Here is an 18,593-nt window from a genome sequence, read left to right on the forward strand (position 1 = left end):
TTCCTTTTAACACGAGTTGCTACAAGACTGTTTCTGCATGTTAACTAATGACTTCTTGGATTTTGCTCTAAGTATTCTCAGCAAACAGCACTGTAAGATGGGCTTGCTATAGCAAAGCTAGCACGTTATGATGTAACTTGTTATTTCGAACATTTAGTACAGTAACTGTCAGTAATAACAATTGATTACTCGAGATGCCCCTGCATTAATACTTTACATGGACTGTGCTTCTTTCTCTGAAATTCACCCAAACTGGTGAAGCAACATTGAATGAGAAACATCATCGAGCAGCTGCTTGCGAGTTCTCATCGAAAACCTGTTATTTTTGAGAGTTCTCCACTAACTTTGCAAAGGCTTCGGATTTGCCTTGTAAGTGCTCTTAGGAAACAAACTCGGCAAAGGGGACTGGGTGAGCATCCCGCGTGATGTGATCAAGCAGAAAGTGGAAAGTCTGGACACACCGAACTATGACTTTTGATGAGCAGCACGAACACCACATTTGGAGGCAGAGGTGCGGAGGGCAACTTTGTGCACAAAGACTCAGAAAGCAAAGGAGGGATTTTTTTTCCTAGGCTTCTAGCAAGATTTCCTTTCACTGCAAGGAAAGTATGCTAGATATCTCTGTACGAAGGCAACAAACAAAACCAGCCAGTTTATTCAAGCATTTAGCTGTGCATCTGATGGTACCGTTGCTTCCAATTTTGTACACGAAACCACTTATAATGCTACTAGAAGGTGAATGCTACATATACACCTATGGAGGCCCTTTTTGCTGACATGGAAGTGAAGCTAAGTAGCACGGAGGCTGGGACCATTCCTCTTCATCACTGCAAGTCTGAACGAAGGAGTAGTGCAGGTGCGCTGTTTTTAAAGGAAAAACTTTCAGCATGTCTGTGATAATCAGGATCTGTGGCTTAAACTGCTCATTTCAGGGTATAAAATGGTCTGAGCCACTCTACCCAGCTGTGACCCGAAGATCACTGTGGGTAGCGTGCACTGAATATAACTGGTATCGCGAGATACCCATCATGGTCTGAGCTCTAAGACAAACCATGTAAAATTTCTTTGCACATCTATGGTCACAGCTAATGATTATTTTTTTCTTTGAACGTTGTCCAAAGTTCATCTCTAAAACAAACTTTAGTCAAACTGCGCGTATTGACTCCTCAGCAGAATAAACATGCCGAATCTCTAATAACGCTTAATCACTCGTTCTAGCTTCTTTTAACTTGCTTGTTAACCCGAAAGATAAAAACCAGTGAAATAAACAGGCTTTACTCGGTATTTATTTTTCTGATGCCTCTGTCAAAAACTCTGAAGGACAAAAGCAACTCTGGTCTGATTTTTTTCAGAGTAAGCTGACTCCTCTTCTTGCTTCAAACCCTAACTGAAGGTAAAATTAAAATCCAGGCTGTTGTCTGGGTTGTAACACTCGGCCTCCATGGCTTGAACTGCCGACAGTAAAAGTTTACAGGGAGGGGGAAAAATCTGAGTATCTGGGCTGGTATTTTCAGAGGGGTTTAAAAATTGGTTAGGGAATCGAGACTGGAGGGGTGAGAGGAGGGAGTGAGAGGACAGTCCCCCAGCCCCAGGAGAAATCGCAGTAAACTAATGTGCAGATCTGACAGTAATCAACCTGATCCCAGTATTACTTGATCTATTGAATGGCTGTAGCAGTAGAAAGAAGTATAAAAAGCAAATACATATTAATTAAAAATTGTGTAATATTTTTATTATACTAGCCATAACACTTCTTGTCACAGCTGGACACGTTAGAAAACCTGCTGTGGTGGCTGTTAGATTTTTTGGTAGTCCTGTGCACGTGACCTTACCTGTTAACCCATGAACTGTGCACCTGTCAGTAACTATTTGATGAGCACCCTGATATTTTCTGTGGTTTTATTTTTTTAGTACTCCATCAACCCTGCTGTTCAGAATCATATCCGGCTTGCAAAAAAAAAAAAGGGGGGGGGGTGTAGGAGACATTGCCTCAAAAAGCCGAACAATGTGACATTAAAAAGAAAAAAAAAAAAAGGGGCATTTTTGGATGAGACTATTTGCTTCGTACCTTTTCCATTTTGTGCCTTTAAGGTTTGTGTCTTCAAGCTCGTATCTACAAGCCCACAGGCTAGAAACTTAATTAAAAAAAAATAAACCCGAGTTTCTTGCATAATTGTATGAGTCCAGGAGCTACAGCTTTAAGAAAGGCACCAAATGTTGTAAAGTTCACAATTAAATCACACAGAACTTGGCAACCAACTGATGGAAAAGAAGTGGAAAATTAACAGTAATTAAATAAACAATGGCTTGGTAGCCCAATTTTTTGATAGTTGAGAGGGAACCTTGCTGTAAATCCCCGCTCACATTGAGCACACCAGAATCCTCCAGATGATAAAACTGTGCATTACTGCCCAATTACGATGAGTCCCTGAGTTACTCATCATGACTGCTTTATGGATTTAGTTTCACAACATAATAATGAGTTCATCGTGGTTTCCTGAAGCATCTGCAGAGATAATGCAAACACTTACTTTTCTTCCCAACTTGTGAACATTTTGAAGAAATAAAGCGATGCGAGAGGCTATTAAAAAAAAAAAATCGGTTTTGCATTGCATCAAACCCCGGCTTTCTGTGAGAGCTCATGCAAATCCCGCAGCGTCCAGAACATGTCCCACTGCTTTAGCAATGGTGGCTCCGATACAAAGGCGAGGTTTTAAGTATTTCCGAGACTCTGGAGACTTTCAGAAGCTAGAGACGCACAGGGGGTGCACGCCATGCCTGTAACTTAAGCTAGTTTATCGCAGATAAGGACTGATCCTGCATGGGCTGGCTGCGGGGGTTTGGGCAGCCCCCAGCAGCCTATTGTGCTGTGGCTGGACACGGGGCTGGGGGGGACGGTCCCCGAGCTGCCTTCTCACGCGGACCCAGAAACATACGTGGGTCTGAGCAAGCGAGGAGCCTTGTACGCTCTAATATCTTGATCCTGTTGTTAGCGGCCCCCCCCAAGTCGGATTCACGTCTATTTGCCTCTCACGTCAACAAGGCACCGCAGAAACGTTCGAATTCATGATATGGAACTTCACTGCTTTGAACCTGCCTATGAAACTTTCTGACTCGCCACGATTTTTTTCTTTTGGGAGGGGAATTAAAAGGGGGGGGGGGGGGGGGAAGGCAGGGAAAGCTGATGCGCCGCCGTTCCCCGCTGCTCTCACGAAAGCAAATGGCAGCATCACCCGGCACTGGAGTAGTAAGTTAATAAATAAATAAGCAAACCCCATTGCACGAGCGGCAAGGCGGAAAGCAGCGGCGGAGGCCAGCGGAGAGGCGAGGAGGAGACGAGGGGAAACCCTCCCCGGCCGCACGGCGAGCGGGTGCGCTATTTCTGCGAATAACATGGCAGGGCCGGCGATGCGCCGGGGAGGGAGGGCAGGGGAGGGGGGGGGAAGGAGGGGAGGGCGGCTCTTCCCGGGCGCCCGCGGGCTGCCGTGGGCGCGGGCCCGGGCGGCCCGGCCGCGCACCCGGCCGTGGCGCATCAGCAAAGCCCCTTGCATGGGGATGAGGATGCCGCGCTTCCTCCCGCCCCCCCCCCCGCCGCGGCGGCAGCTTCCTGCGCGCGCCCCCCCACCCCACTCCCCCCCCCCGCGGCCCTGTTGCATCAACTTCCTGTGCGGAGCCCCTCGCGGCGGGGCCCCGCGCGGCTCCTCCCGCCCGCCCCAGCTTCCTGCGCGCGGCCCCGCGCCCGCCCGGCCGCGTGCCCGCCCGGCCGCGCGCCGCCCCCGCTGAGCCCCGCGCGCCGGCCGTCCGGGCGGGGGGAGGGGAGGCGGCGGGGGGGGGAGGGGGGGGTGGCCGCGCGCCGGCCGAGGGCCCCCCTCCCCCCACTCCCTCCCTCATCTGCGCGCCCCCCCCCCCCCCCGTCCGGTATCGGCGGGGCGGCGGTGGCGGTGCGGTGCGGCCGGCTGGTGCCCCCCGCCGCCGCGGCCGGCGGCGCCGCTCCGGCAGAGTTTGGTGCCCTACTTCACTCTACTTTAGTTTCACTCACTTTACATCCGGGCTTTTTCCCTAGGCAATGGGTGCCGCAGCACAGCCCGTTCCTTAGGCAAAGGGAAATAAATTCGCCGCACCGACACGTCAAGTAGTCCCCCTCAGGAGAAGCCGCCGAGCCCGCCCTCCCGGCTCCCCCCCTCCCGGGCCCGGCCGGCGGCGCCCCGCCGCCGTCGCGGGGCGGGGGGGGAGGGGGGCGTGGGCGTGGGTCCGTCGGTCCGGGCTCCCCCCCCCCTTCCCGCGCGGGTCTCCGGCGGCGGGCCGGGCCGGGCCGGGCCGGGGCGGGCGGGGGCGCGCGCGGCGGCGTGTCGGGAGCGCGCCGCAGGCAGGCAGGCAGGCAGGGAGGCCGGCGGCGGAGGGATCCCGGCGAGCGGTGCTGCGGCCGGGCCGGGTGAATGGGATTGAAGAAGAGTTCAGCTTCTCGGCTTGTTTTTGTGTCACAGTTTCTCTCCTCCTGCGCCTCTCCGGCTTCGTGCCTCCCTCCCCGCCCGCCCCCTCCTCCCCGCCGCAGGAGGAGCCCCCGCGGAGAGGGGGAAGGAAAAGGACCCCACAGAGGCGAGAGCGAGCGAAGAGGAGGAGGAGAAGGGAGCAACCTACCATCTTCCACTCCCCGCTTAGCTTAAAGAAAGTGAGAGGAGGAGAGAGAGAGAGGCGCCCAGAAGAGGGGGACAGGGAGGCCCGGAGGAGCGGCGGCGCCGGCACCCTCCCCCTATGAAGAAGAGTCCTCCCCCTCACAGAGAGGTCCTGCCAGGGGGACCCCGGCCGGCCCGCAGCAGCACCGCCGCCGCCAGCAGGGTGTAGTATCCCACCTTTCGGATTCGCCTCCTCCTCCTCCTCCTCCTCCTCCCTGCCCCCCCCCCGCCCCCCGGGCGCCGTCCCCCCCCCCTCCCCCCCGCGCCCCCCGCCGCCGCGGGGCTGGGGGCGCCGAGGATGGCGGCGGCTCGCCCCGCACTCTCCGGCCAACTTGGCGATGAGGAGCAGCAACTTCGCCGCGGCCCCCGGCCCCTCCCTCGGGGGGGTGGGGGGGAAGAGCGGAGCGTCCCGGGGCGCCGCCGCGGCCCCCCGGCCTCCCCGGCGGGCGCCGGCAGAAGTTTGCGAGCGGGAGCGGGAGAGGTGGAGGAGGGTGACACTTGGGGTAAAAGGAGGAGGTGACACATTGGGGTTGGGGGGAGGAGCAGGGGAAGGAGATGACACATTGCACTGGGGATGGGGTGGGGGAGGGAGGCTTATCCCCTCCCCTCCGGTTTCCTTCAGGATGATTATTTCCAGGCCCTTTTCTCTCGGTTGGGTCCTTCGCCGCGATGCTGTCGGGGAAGTTTTATTATTATCTGGGAAATGATGCCGCTTTCGGTGATGGATAATTCGTAGTAAAGCCGCTGCTGCGGTTTTGGTTTGGTGTGGTTTTTTTTTTTTTTTTTTTTTTTTTTTCCTCCTCCTTCCTTTCATTCGTCTTTGTGGCCCGAGCAGCGCCGGGAAAATTCCGTTTCTTCTGCAACTTGTTATTCTGGAGCCGGGCCTGCCCCCCTCGCCCTGGGGCTGCCCTTCCCGCACAGGTACGGAGCTCGGGGCCGGGGCGCTGCCGGGGTTTCCCACTCCTGCTCCGGTACGGCTGCCGGCATTGGGGACGGCTACTTCTTTATTTTTGTTTTTTCCCTCCCTCCTGCGTCTGTGTAGGTGGAGTGGGGCTCTATGTGGGACTCTGCCTTTTGGTCTGGTCCTCTTGTGTATGCTCTTTTCTTCACTTGCCTTCCTGCGGGATTTTTTTTTTTTTTGTGGTGTTGTGTGTTTTGTTTTTTCTTTTCTTTATTATTCCGGGCTTCGCTGTTGGTAGAGCTTTTCCCCCCAACCACCTCTGCAGTTTGGTGGGTGCTGGCGGGATTGTACGCCAAGGTTTTTAGGTGAATTCGTATTGGATTAATGCATGGAGCTCTTCATTCAACTTCTTCTCAAGTGTCAAAAAATGAGGCTATGAACAGATGTGTTTCAATATGGAGAGATTTCCAAGTTCCTAATTCTTGGGGGTGGAGGAAAGAGTGCCATTGGAGAGTGGCTTTTGTTTTCGATTGGTGAACAAATGTCATCACATCTCGGTCACGTGCTGTAATATTCTTTGTTCAGCTATCAAAGTATGATATCTGCTACACCTGTTCCCACTTTTTAATTGTAAGTAACGGTGATTGCCTGCAAATCTTATAATTGTGGATAGGAGCACTTCCCCTCTTTCTCCCCCTCCTACCCCCTGGATGTTTGTTTGGGCCCAAGCGCTGAGCTTGACAATGAACTTTTGTTCACTGTGGAGACTGCGTGTAAGAAGGTCCCACTGGGGGTAATAACTTGCGTGTCACGAGAAAGTTGTGTACTGTGATGTACGGTAGGTCTGAGTGTGGAAAAATCGGGTGGGGATGTGCGCTCAGTAATGGCAAGGCTCTAGTAAGGGGTAGGCTCCTTTGGGCCAGTGAAGTTTTCTTAACTAGATATGCTGTTGCTTGTTATCAGGTAAAGGACAGATACTCCTGTACGCCCATATAGGTAGATAGATAGATACCTGAAAATCTACAGCTAAGCAAAAAAGATGTATCAGAAATAAAAAGGATTTTGGTTGTCTGTTTACCTTTTTTTTTTCCTTTTTTTTTTTTTTTCCCCTCCCCCATTGTGCTCACTTCTAGCAATGAAGACACCTGCTTAGTTTCAGTTTTGTAAGCCAGCTTCCTCTGTCTTTCCTGTGCTTGCCTGGAGCTAGCTGGTGAGGCTGGATATGCTACATAACGGGGGAATGTTTAACTTTGATGTAAAGAGTTTTATTTTGGGGCTTAATTTGTGAAGAAAATAGCATGCTTTTCAAAGCCTTGGAAAAAAAAAAACAACCAACCCTAAAAATCTAAAATTCATGACTTCTACCCGGTTAACGTGTAATGGTAAAACTTTTATATTAAGCTTGTTAGTGATTGTGTATAATATAGCTTTATAGTTTATGTTTAAATAGCGACATTAAATTACTAGTAAGAACAAGATCTTGAAAAAAAGAAACAAAACAATGTGCATAACTACCCATATTAGTTGGAGAAGTTAATTACCACACTTTAGTAGAAAGATCACAGGCTTTGAGAATTTTATTTGTATCTGGGCATGTTTCACGATAGCTAAATGAAACTGTTTCTTTGGGGGCATTTTTTATTATTGTTTTCTAGAAAGGAATTCTGTAGCTTAGTAAATGAAACTTTAAAACTGTATTTAAAAAAATAGATGAAGTGCTTCTCACACGTTTTTAAACCTTTCAACCTTACTGTGGTAGAGAAATTAGATTATTTTATGATAGTTACATCAGCTAGAAGTTTGAGCTGGTACAGAGGGAGTATGAAGCAACCTCTTTATCCATTGATTTTATGTTGCATAGTAGCATGTATAGAGTATCACTTTGAGGTCTTAAGAGACCCGTTGTCCAGCAGAAGGTAGGTGCTTGCTCACTGAGTACTTACCACCAGCTGGATGTCAACTATGTCATACCCCCAGTTTTTAGCCATACTGACCTGAGCAACAAGAAACTTGGAGTGGATCCCATTATGAGTTTTAGTGATTTTTCTGTTAACTAACAAAGCTAACATGGTATATAATTCAGAATGTTGTATTAAGGAATATTTTGTTATTAATAATTATTCTACCATTAGTTGTCATAAGATTTCTACCTGAAAGCTTTTAATCTTTGCTCTTCTCTATGTGCATCCCGAACTGGATTTGTTGTGAGGCGGAAGAAGGCATTTGAAAGTGGTTTTCTTCCTTTAGGGAATGAAAATACAAAACTTTCCTTCAAAGAACTTAATTAAAGCAAAAGTAGGAAACTGAAACTTAGGCTGCTCAGAGAAAAATGCTGTTGTGTTTTCCAGCTTCAACAGTAAGATCATTGCTTTCAGTTTAAGTTTTGTAAAGATCTCTCTTCACCCTAGGCCATTCAGCTTCAGCTATGTTTCAAGTATTGGGCCTAAATAGTTCTTATTCCAACTTTACTTCTCTTTTAGAGATGAGGTTTTGTGTGTGTCTGTTAAACTTCACTGTAGAAATGATAATTAAAAAAAATCCTTGGACTGGATTTGTACAAAGGAGACAATTTTCATGCTTTTTTTTTCTTTTAAAGGAAAATAAAATGTGTTTTAATGGCTTCTTAGAAAGTTGTGAAATTCTGTGTGCAGTTGGAAAGCTTTAATAGCGAGCCTGGCTATCACTTGAGTTGTTCATGCAGTTTGTTTATAATGGTCATAATTGCATATGAACACATCATAGCTGTTTGGTTCCTTTATACTTATTCTTGGAGTGATGAAGAACTTTATTCAGTCAAATGAATTGATACTACTGGAATTTGTTTACAATGGAGATTTCTCTTTCATTTCAATACCAGTTTGTAGGAACCTTGATGGACTGTCTTATTTCATATGTTACGGGCATTTTGCACAGGTACCAGAAACTCAAGATGAAGGTCATGTGAGAAACACATGTTGGTGACTTAACCTTTTTTGTATTGTTTCGGGTTTGTTGGTTGTGCTTAAGATCTTCCAGAAGGAACTTCATAGTGTGATAGGTCTTTACTTTTTTGGAGGGCCATCGCAGAGTCATGTGAGCTGTAAAGCAGACCAGCCTTCAGGAGAGGCTTCTTGTGTAGAAGGGGCAGTGCTAAAAATCTATTAAGCTTCTAATAGTATTTCTTCACTGTCCCCTTCACCCTTTATGCTCACAACTGTGCAGTCACATGCGTAGCTGTATACTGGAAGTGTAATACTCCACAAAAGGCCTGGCTCCTGTACGTTCGTGAATTGCCCTTGTTCAATTACTCTGTGCCAGAAAGCAGCTCACATCCTGTTTCTGATGTATTTTAACTGCACAAAGGGTATTTAGGAACAAACCATATACTGGAAAGGTGGGGCAGTGCGCAGAAGGGTTTTGAGATGTCTGCTGAATGCAAGGGGCAAGATATTTACTTCTGTACCCTGTAAATAGAGGGTGAACTGAAGAATAGTTTTTATAGGTATCTTACATTAATATTTCATGTTCAGTATAGCACAAAGCCAGTGTCTGGCTTGTGCTGGTGGTAGGGATATGCATTATGCAGGCAAAAAAGAAGTTTATTTACATTTGGGGGGGCGGAACTTTGTATTTTCTTATTTTCCTTTCTTTTTTTTCTTTGCAAATACAGTCTCATTAAAAAAAAAAAAAAAAGCCCCTGTGTTTCTTTTATAAGTTTTAAATAATTCATGGCTCCTGCACCTTACCAAGTTCCTCACTGGATTAAAATTGGTAAAGTATGATTTTAAGTTTGTTTCACTCTGCTCTTGTGATGTCAAAACCTCACAAAAGCAAAGTGGCGAGTGTAGATATAGAATGGCTATAAAATGTACAAAAATCAAAAGAGTTTTTAAAAATGTACTTAGTGCTGAAGAAAGGTGCACTCAGGTGACAATCAGACTTTACAATTAGAATCACGTGTCTTTAAAATAATTTTTAAAGCTGTAGAAAGTTCTAAAAGGTCCCTTCCTTCAGCCTGAGAGGATTGCCAGATTGCTACTGCCCTAACAAAGCCCCAACTTTACCACAGAATCTTTTGTTTTAATACTTTGATCATCCTAGGCTTTTGAGGAAAGAATGCGCTACTTGATATAGGCTTCTCTGCAGCATTTATTTTCTATTTTACTGTTTGCATCATTTTAATCTCTCTGCTGGAATTACCAAGTACCCAGTGCCTTAAAAGCTCTTTGCCTAGGTGGTTTGACCTATTATTCATTCCCTCTTACCTGAGATTTCTTGTTCACTGTCATTGCAAACACTCACTCTTTGATTAGAGATTGTATGCTTAAAGCATGCTTTAAAAAACCCACACCAGAAAACAAACACCACCACCCTCAACACTACTACACCTGCCCCCCCCCCCCCCCAAATGTTTGTTGTTACTGGTGGGAATGCATTTATAGATAGTTCATAAGGAGTGAGGCTTTGCTTAACGTGGGCTCTGTTGTAGGCCACGTTCACACAGCTTTTATGCTTTTTTAATGTCACATTTCTTAAAATGTGTTTTCCAGATTCTGCCCTTCCACCTGACAGTACTGTGCTTGTAGGACAAAAGGGAATGTTACCAAGTTCACTTGATACAGAAATTGTGTTGCGTGCCTCTTAAGTGAGGGCCTCTACCATTGCATGTGTGATTAGAAATATGTTTTGAAAACGTAGCCGATGTGTTTCTTGAATGGGAGTACGGGTAGGTGAATGGTTAAAACAAACGAGGGCAGATCTGAGCCTGTGACTCTTAAGATGGCCTGTGCTTGGACTCAGTTTCCAGGCCTGCGAGAGGAGAACTCTAGCAGAGCAGCCGAGCTTATGGTCGGTTCGGTTTTGTTTCTGCCTGTGAAATACAAGCTGTCAGTACAAAAAGGAGAAGGAACATTGATTCCTTCCCTTGTTCCCCTCCAACCCTGCAGATCCATGCATCGTTAACTATGTGGATCCTGAAGGCAGCGTAGTTGCAAACAGTTAATTGAAGAGATCAAGTGGTATCCTATTGAAGCTTTAAACTGTTTTAACAAAACTTCTGAGTAATCACAATAATTATTTTCTGATAAGCTGGCTGATAGTAACTATGGCAACAGCTGTCTTTGGCCTATGGACAGTATTGCTGTATTGACAAAACCTTTAGATGCTCCTGAGGCCTCTTGCCTCTATAGGGAAGTGCATCAGGATGACTTTCAGGTGACTGAAGTGTCACTGTTTGTCTTGCTGTTGCAATGGGATGCTGTCTTTCTCTTGGGTCAGAGTCTTGGTCTTTTTTCTTTTACATGTTTTTGCGGGTGCTGCCTGCTAGCCTGGAAATGCTGCAAAGACTGTCTTGTTGTACAAGGACCAGTGAAACATATAACTAAGTAGATGGAATTATATATGCATATTTTTTTAAATAATAATAATAATCCAGAGCTCGGGGAAAAGGGAGGGAAAAGAAAGGAGGACTTATTCATTTTGATCCCTGGTTGTTTCCTTCCTCAATTAAAACCTTCTTAGAACAGACTGGTAGGGGGAGCTGCCCTTCCCTTTACTGAACTGAAGTACAGCGTATTCTTCTCTGAGGCCTACGCTGAGATACAGCTATTTAATTTTCAGCTAAGCTCTGCTTCTTTTTTGGAAGAGAGGCAAGCTCCTGCTTCAGTATGTTGTAGAAATGGAGGAAGAGAGTAATTTGTTTCCAGATTACTAAATTCTGGGCAGGGAGAATATGCCCCTCACCAAACATACTTTTCCTATTGCTATTCAGAAGAGCGCTCTTTAATGTTAATAAATGTAGCGGTCTTGTGGGGGGGGAAATTCTTACTGCACTTTAGTATAAAGATGTTAAAAAGCTATGGCCCAATCTGTATGTTTGAAAGTAGCTAAACTGCTGATTGTTCTTTGGGAATTATTGATTAGCTGGCATTTATTTTTGCTGAAATCTTTGTCCTCTTAACTTCGACATATGAGAACTGGATATTAATCCAGCTTACCTGATGATTACTAGCAGCAGTCTCCCTGTACGGTATGTGTATGTGGTTTGCTGGCCCGTGGAAGTGTGCAATATGGCCTACATCTGGTCTCATCTTCAGTAAGAATGTGGCTCTTGGAAACTACAGGCCCCAGTATGCAGTGCTGTGTTTTTAGCTGAATAGCCTGCCTGGATTGTGATATACTAGTGCATCCTGGGACTTGTAGTTTTCCTGAGCAGAAGTTGGAGATTCGGGGTGACAAGTGAAAGATGCTACAATGTTCTAGAAACTGAGTCGTCGATACCTTATGCAGTTCTTGGTTGGTCAGCTTAAACCTGTGCCGCTATTACTGTGCAGCAGCATGTATTGTTATTTACAAGTCGAAGACAGTTTATAGTTGTGTAGCATGTTTAGGGAAAAGCAGTCGATGAAAGAAGCCTTCCAACTGCCTGTGTGTTTTTGTACAAAGAATATATGAATAATTACACTAATACCTTGCTTCATCTGTGATTTGCAAGTATCCTGTTTGATATTCTGGAAATTTTTAATCTTTCAAGGCAACATTATGGATGGAAATATTCGGCAGAAGGAGGCTTCCGTTACTGGCAATATGGCTGCCATGTTTTCCTTTCAAACTGCTGCCCAACTGTCACAGTGGGTTTCTCTCAAAGCGAAAGGGGATTTGAATGGCCTTTTACCTGCCGAGATCTCACTTCTCTGCTCTGTTTCTTGAGGTCGAGCAATGATGTAGCCACCTTATGCAGCAGAGCAGGGGAGCCGGTTTGTGTTCCTGCTGTGGGGGTTAGTGACGTCATTGCTGGTTACCAAGGAGACGCAGGGTCTCAAACTCAGGTATTGGCAGGTGCAACCAGAAGCAGAGCGCATCTGGCGGTTTTTGTCCGGTGTGTTTGAGCCCTGACCACTACGCTTGAACTCGCATTGAAGTCGCATCAAAGCAGGTGAAGTGTTTCCAGAGTAGGGGGTAGAGGAATAGTAACTTTCAGAATGCTTATTTTTTTTATATCCATCAGAATTGTGTATTTTCACACAAGACGTTAACTAATAGAGTTCAGTGGGATTTGCTAAAGTTAACATGGACGTTAATTTGATTTCAATTGTTAGGCCAGTAGCAAGTTTAGTATTCGCTGTAGTCTTGTCTGCCGTGTTTTGGATACTGCAGTTGTCTTAATTTTTAAGTAAGCAAACACTTAAGTTTAACTGATCCCAGTCAATTTCTTTGTTCTTCAGTTTGTGTGAGATAATAATAAAAAAAGGTTTATATTGAAGTGGCATACAATATGAAAAAACCTTTTTGATGTTTTTGGAGAAATTAATTAGAGCTCCAGTCTTGCAAAAAGTCATGTGTATTTTACTTTATGTCTGCAGAAGTCAGAGAGAATATCTGAATGCCTAAAATCAGAACCTGTATAAGTAGTAGTAGTGTCAAGACCTCCAAACTTCTAATGTTGGAAAGTAGCTTCTTTGTATTGACCATAATTAGCTCTCGTCTAGGTCTGTGTGGCAAAATTTTTCTTTCAGTAAGCGTCCGGAAATTCCACTCAATATAAATTTAGAGTTCATATTTGCTTCATAGTTGTGCAAAAAAAAAAAAAAAACCAACAAAAAGTTGCTCTCTCCTTCACCTGTACAGATTATAAATATGACAGATATTTAGGTGGTAATAGCTTCTTTGAGGCAGGGAATGTATTTTGTCAGCACTGATGCATTGTACACACTGTACATTGCTGACACTTCTGTTTAAAACTGATACAAAAAGTTAAATCTATACAGAGATTCATCTAAAACCTTACATATGCTGTAACTGTAATAGGGTTTGTAAACAGTTAGTAGTATAGTTTTCTTTAAGTGTTCCCAGCCCCTTTACAGCCCATGTGGAGCAAATTGCTGACAGGACACACGGTTAGCTGAAATAGTTACTATTAGTATATTGACACAATTAGAAAGGCTGTCATTGTTGCTGTGCAAGGATGAAATTCCCTTTCATTGGCTGGCTGGGCCTACACAACAGGCAGGAGAAGAAACCAAGATAAATCTATATGTAGTGGAACGATGATGTATCTTGTCCTTCAAGGACGTTTTACCCTCTGTAGAGAGCCTGCGACAGTGCCCTTTGTAACACTGCTGTATCAGGGTATTCTAGATAAGGAACATGGGTAATAGGGATGTACAAAAGGATTTGATGCATAGTTGTAAAGAAAAACTCTTCTGTAAGTACTTCTTATCTTGTAAGAGCAAATGTGTCCTGATCTGGGAGGAAATCCTGGCCCAGCTCAAGTCGATGGGAAGCTTCCCAGTTGAATCGAGAGTACCAGGATTTCATTCTTTTCCCCCAAAAAGGTAGTTTTAAGTGGATTTTGCAGGGCTGAAGCACTTGACAAAGTTTGAAGAATCTGGCATCTGTTTAAGATGCTGCTGCTGGCCCTTGGGGGATCTCGCACCAGGTACTTCATCTCCTAGTGTCTTTGCTGCTCCTTTAAAAAACGGGTAATATTGAGCTCCTGCAATGCTTTGTAAGAACTTGGAATCTATTTATTCAGGGCTTTTGCTTAATTTGCTAACACAACAAAATCTTACATGAAAGCCAGAAATTAGTCCTTGATGTATCCAAGGAATACTTTTTGTCTCTGTCTCTTCCTTCTTGCCAGTGTGACAAAACTGCCCCAACTGAGATGTTCAGTCTGAAATTTGAATAACCTGACTTGTGATGGATTAAAAAACAAAACAAACAAACAAAACCCCAACAAAAAAACAGCCCCCCCCCCCAACCTTTTTCATAACTTTATAAAGGACTACAATGGCCTAGATTACTAATAATGAAGCTTTTTGCTAATTTGCATCTGGCTGGAGCTCCAGATACCTTACTATTTCACTGCTGCTTAGCTTGCAGTAATTGTCTCTGATAGGCATCTTTATCATGTAAATCTATTGTGTGTAGTATGAATTTGCTGTATTAAGGATGCTCTTGTCAGTGACCCCAAACGGAAAGGATGTGGCTACCTGAGCTTCCCTTATTACCCTTTCAGAGAGTACATTCTGGTCAGGAATAAATTGGGAAGCACTAGCAAGGTTTGCGCTGTTTCTGAACACCAGGTACCTGTCCTTGAGTCAACTGCAATTCTCCCAAGGAGGAATCCCACCATACTATACCTCTTATTTTGTATTCTCAGAGAATCCTACTGAAATCAGTGCATTTGTCTCTGATTCTGAAACAAGTTTCATGGTGACTTAGTTTCTATTTCCCACCTGCATCTTGGCATATTTCACCAGCTCTACTTTTCCTTTGAATTTCATGCTCTAAAGTAAAGGTGGAAGTCTCCCCACTTCACATAATTCTCATCCCTGTATGGCAATTTCTTCTTGGCTTAAAACTTGCAGTGTCTTCTCCCAGCTTACTTCTTGCAGGAATTATATTTGGATGCCTGGCTGTTGATGCAGAACTCTAGTAGATTGTGCAGTGTTTAATTTAATCGAATGGTTTTTCCTGTGATGATGAGCTGCAGTTTTTGCAGTCAGTCAAAACCTGATGTTGTTGGCCTGTTAAATGCATGCTCCAGGTTATTTCCTCAGTGTAGTAACAGTATCTTCTCAGCTGCTGAGTTGATTAGTTCAGCATAGGTCTATGACTGTGTGAATACCAGTACCTCAGATTGTTGTTTTGCATTGACGTTGTCGTTGCTACAAAATTGCATGAGCGAAAATACTGATCTTAGGTTGGCTCCTTCCTGATGTAAGATAAACATGTACGATTCCTCAAAACTTGAGACCTTCTTTCTGCTTTCCCTTTTCTAACTTAATCTACACTTCTCTGCCCATGATTGGTTTTGTCCCAAAATGCTGATTTTTTTCCTTATGCTGAATTTATTGTTAATATAATGGATGATTTCATCATCATGTATATAAGCCACCTTACTCTAAGGCTTTTGAAAACTTAAACTAAGGAAGGGGACAAGTATCTGTTAAACCCCTGTTTGTTTGTGTGTAGAAAGTACTATATATGAGACATGCCTGTATTTTTCTCTCGGGTATATCAGAAACTCGTGCAGCTTCTTCAGAAACTCTTGCATAATACAGGAGAGGTGATAAATACTATCTGCATATTTTTTCCATGATTTTTGCTGTTTTCCCACATGTGCAGGATACATTTTAAGCCTTCAGCTATGACACCTCCATTGTGTTATGATTAGATTTTGTTTTCTCCACATTGCTTTCCATGCTGTGGTCTTTGGTAGTCCAGTAGGCAGTAAGACTCGTATGGGCTTCTTGGGGATCAGAAGTTGTATTAGAAGGGACTTAAAATCACGCAACAAACTTTCATGTATGTGTCTGGTCCTCATATGGCTTTTTTTTCCCCTCTGCTGTGTAATAACCAGAGAATAAATTGAGAGGAGCTGGGATTTTTCTCAAAGGCATTTTAAAAAGAGCAGCAAAAAAAAAAGGCATCCTTGAAACAGCAAGGAGAGGAATATGTAAGGACGATGGAATGAGAAGAGTGCATGAGAATTTCTGTGTGTGTGTGTGGAGAGAGATGTGTTTAAACATCTTTTCTGGCACAGCAATAGGACCATTATTATATTATTATAATAATGCCTGAATCTGGGCATTAATTTTTAGATAACAGAATTTTGTTAAAGAGTAACTTTGCAAAGAAGTTATTGTAATGATGGGCACTACATTGATACCACAGTAGTGCTGTGATTGTAAACATATTATTGTGAGTGTTGGTCTTGATACTACTGTGGCATATGCAGTAGTAGTTTAGCGCCCCGTACCATTTTGTCTCAGCTTAGTCTCTGCTGTTATGGTAAGCTTTCTTGCCATGTGGTGGCTGTCTTCATCTCCTTGGACAATGTTGGAGTGGGACTGTTGTGTATGTGGAATCAGTAGGTCCCAGGAGAGCAGGTGAGGGTTGTGTTGGTGTGAGGGGATGTGAAAGAGGAGTCTCCCTCAGCAGCACATAACTGCCTTCTCCTCTGGGTGAAGCATCCTGGGGATAGGTACTGGCTCCTTGGGAATAAAAATATTTGTGGGAGAGGGAAAATTGACTGCCACCAGCAGCCTCCTTCAAACTGCCGATCCTTTTGTTTAGAAAGCATAATCATACCATGCTCCATGATACCCTTTCAGTCTCTTATCAGTATTGTGAAAGTTGAAAATGGTATTGCCTTTCAGTTGATTATAGTAGCCACTAAAAATAAAATAAATCTACAGTTTAGTCTTCTTATTTTAAGTAAGCAATCATTAAAAATCCATGGCAATCAGCGCGAGTAAAAATGTTTTGGACACTTGGTTTTTCTTGTAGCTGAAGTCTACTTCCATTGTACAGCAGTCTTGCACTCAGCATTTCTTCCATTAAACACTAATTGTATACTTACGTGATTCCATGTTGGATTGGCACAGTGATTGGCCAAAGTGTTACATTTATGTGATATAGTGTGTAAATCTCTTTACTTATATTGAATAATCATGGTTTTGAGAAGAAAGGAACTTCTATTAAGTGTATGGTTACTTGAATTCTTCCTTTCAGATTAGTGACTACCATCAGTACTCCCACACTGAGTGTGACTACCCCAGCTACAAATACCATTCTCCAGATGCTACAGTTCCCGTTTGTGTGCTTTTGAGGAGAAGGAAGAAAAAAAAAAAGGCCTTTAAGGGGTAAGGAGGGAGAATATAATAAAAGGGGAAGGGAAGACAGAATTTGAGGTTGATACCTGTGCCTGTATATTTTCAGGGAGCAGCAAGAGTGCCAGCTGACTGGAATGTAGGGGAAGGAAGATCAGAGCACATCAGTGTAATAGTTTTGGAGTGCTTCCTGTTGACTTGTTAATACTGCGTGGAATTTGGCCCAGGCAGTCTGCTGTTGTGAATCAGCATAGTTTATTCACTTGAGTATAGGTGTGCCTGTTGTTATTGGAGAATCTGCTCACCTTGAAAGATAACAGGTCAGTCTGGTAAGTAGTATTATTCCCATGTTTCGGATTAGAAACTGAGGCAGAGAGAAATTGATTTATTCTGCTTTGCGGTAAATTTATTGAAGACCTTAAGCTAGGAATGAAGGCCCTCACTTGTGTGTTTGATGCAGTAAACTGCCTTCTTCCTTCAAGTCCTGAACGTTGCTACGATGTAAGCAAAAATGAGCCTAAAAATGATTTACTGATTAAGTACGGGTGGTGTACAAATAGGTAGTGCTTGCCCGAAAGGAGGTGAGATTCTTGTAAAACTGGTTGTACAAAATAAATACAGTACTTTGTTTTTGAAGTTTTGGATATTTTTTTTTATTAGGCTGTCTTGGGTTGAAGGAAGAGTAGAGGTTTGCATGGGGATAGGAGACCTTCTGATGCACAGGGGAGATAATGATCAATAAATGTAAATTTGAAATCCAGTGAAATCTGAGTTGCATAGGTAAGCACTGGTGCCAAGAAACAGTCCTGAGTTAAGTTCTGCAGAACCTGAAAAAAATATAGAAGAAAGATGGTGGTGGTCATTGTTGCTGTTGAAATTTTTTTGTCCACCTTTCTAGCTCCGTTGCATTACCCTACAATTAATGCAAGAAATTGCATATTATCGTGTGGGCATGATTATGTTTTTACATATACTGTTACATGGGCACACACCCTAAATGTATCCAGAGGGTCAGAGTTAAGGTTAGTGCTTACATTTAGCAAATTGAAGCATCTCCAGAATGTACTTTGTCTATGACCAGTGTGTGAATGAGGTTCCAGTAACTTTACTGTATGATATCACTGTTTCTGTATCATACTTTCTGAGTCTGGTACAAAGGACTTAACATAGCTAGTTGTGTGGCATGGTTCAATGCACGGTAAGAGTAACACTGAGTACCTAGTGTCGTCAGTGCTGAAGTCTTAACCACTTGTGAAAACTATTTTGTGTACAGCTTATGTGAGCAGAATTCTCCAATCCTCCCAAGTGAGTACTGTTCAGGGACAGATATCTTGTTCTGTTAATTTGGACAAATGCCTTTTCCAAGTGGAAGATCAGCAGAGTCAGCAATACCCAAATTTCTGCATCTGTCCCAGTTGGCTG

At 44.3% G+C, this 18,593-nt stretch overlaps 1 protein-coding gene across 6 annotated transcripts in view; it reads left to right on the forward strand.

The window, feature by feature from the left end:
- Positions 1-4,485: 4,485 nt before the first annotated feature.
- The window catches only part of PHF21A (PHD finger protein 21A), a 134,989-nt gene continuing 120,881 nt past the window's right edge, over positions 4,486-18,593 (forward strand). For 3 of the 6 annotated variants that reach the window (XM_050898115.1, XM_050898119.1, XM_050898120.1), the window contains exons 1-3: positions 4,819-4,836; positions 17,074-17,204; positions 17,281-17,500. The gene's annotated coding sequence lies outside the window, so the exon portion shown is untranslated. Of the gene's footprint in view, positions 4,837-6,356; positions 6,413-17,073; positions 17,205-17,280; positions 17,501-18,593 lie in introns of those variants that run through there. The other 3 variants (XM_050898117.1, XM_050898116.1, XM_050898118.1) reach the window with 3 other exon arrangements.

The sequence above is a fragment of the Gymnogyps californianus genome, chromosome 5 (genome assembly GCF_018139145.2).
Source record: "Gymnogyps californianus isolate 813 chromosome 5, ASM1813914v2, whole genome shotgun sequence".
Lineage (NCBI taxonomy): Eukaryota > Metazoa > Chordata > Aves > Accipitriformes > Cathartidae > Gymnogyps > Gymnogyps californianus.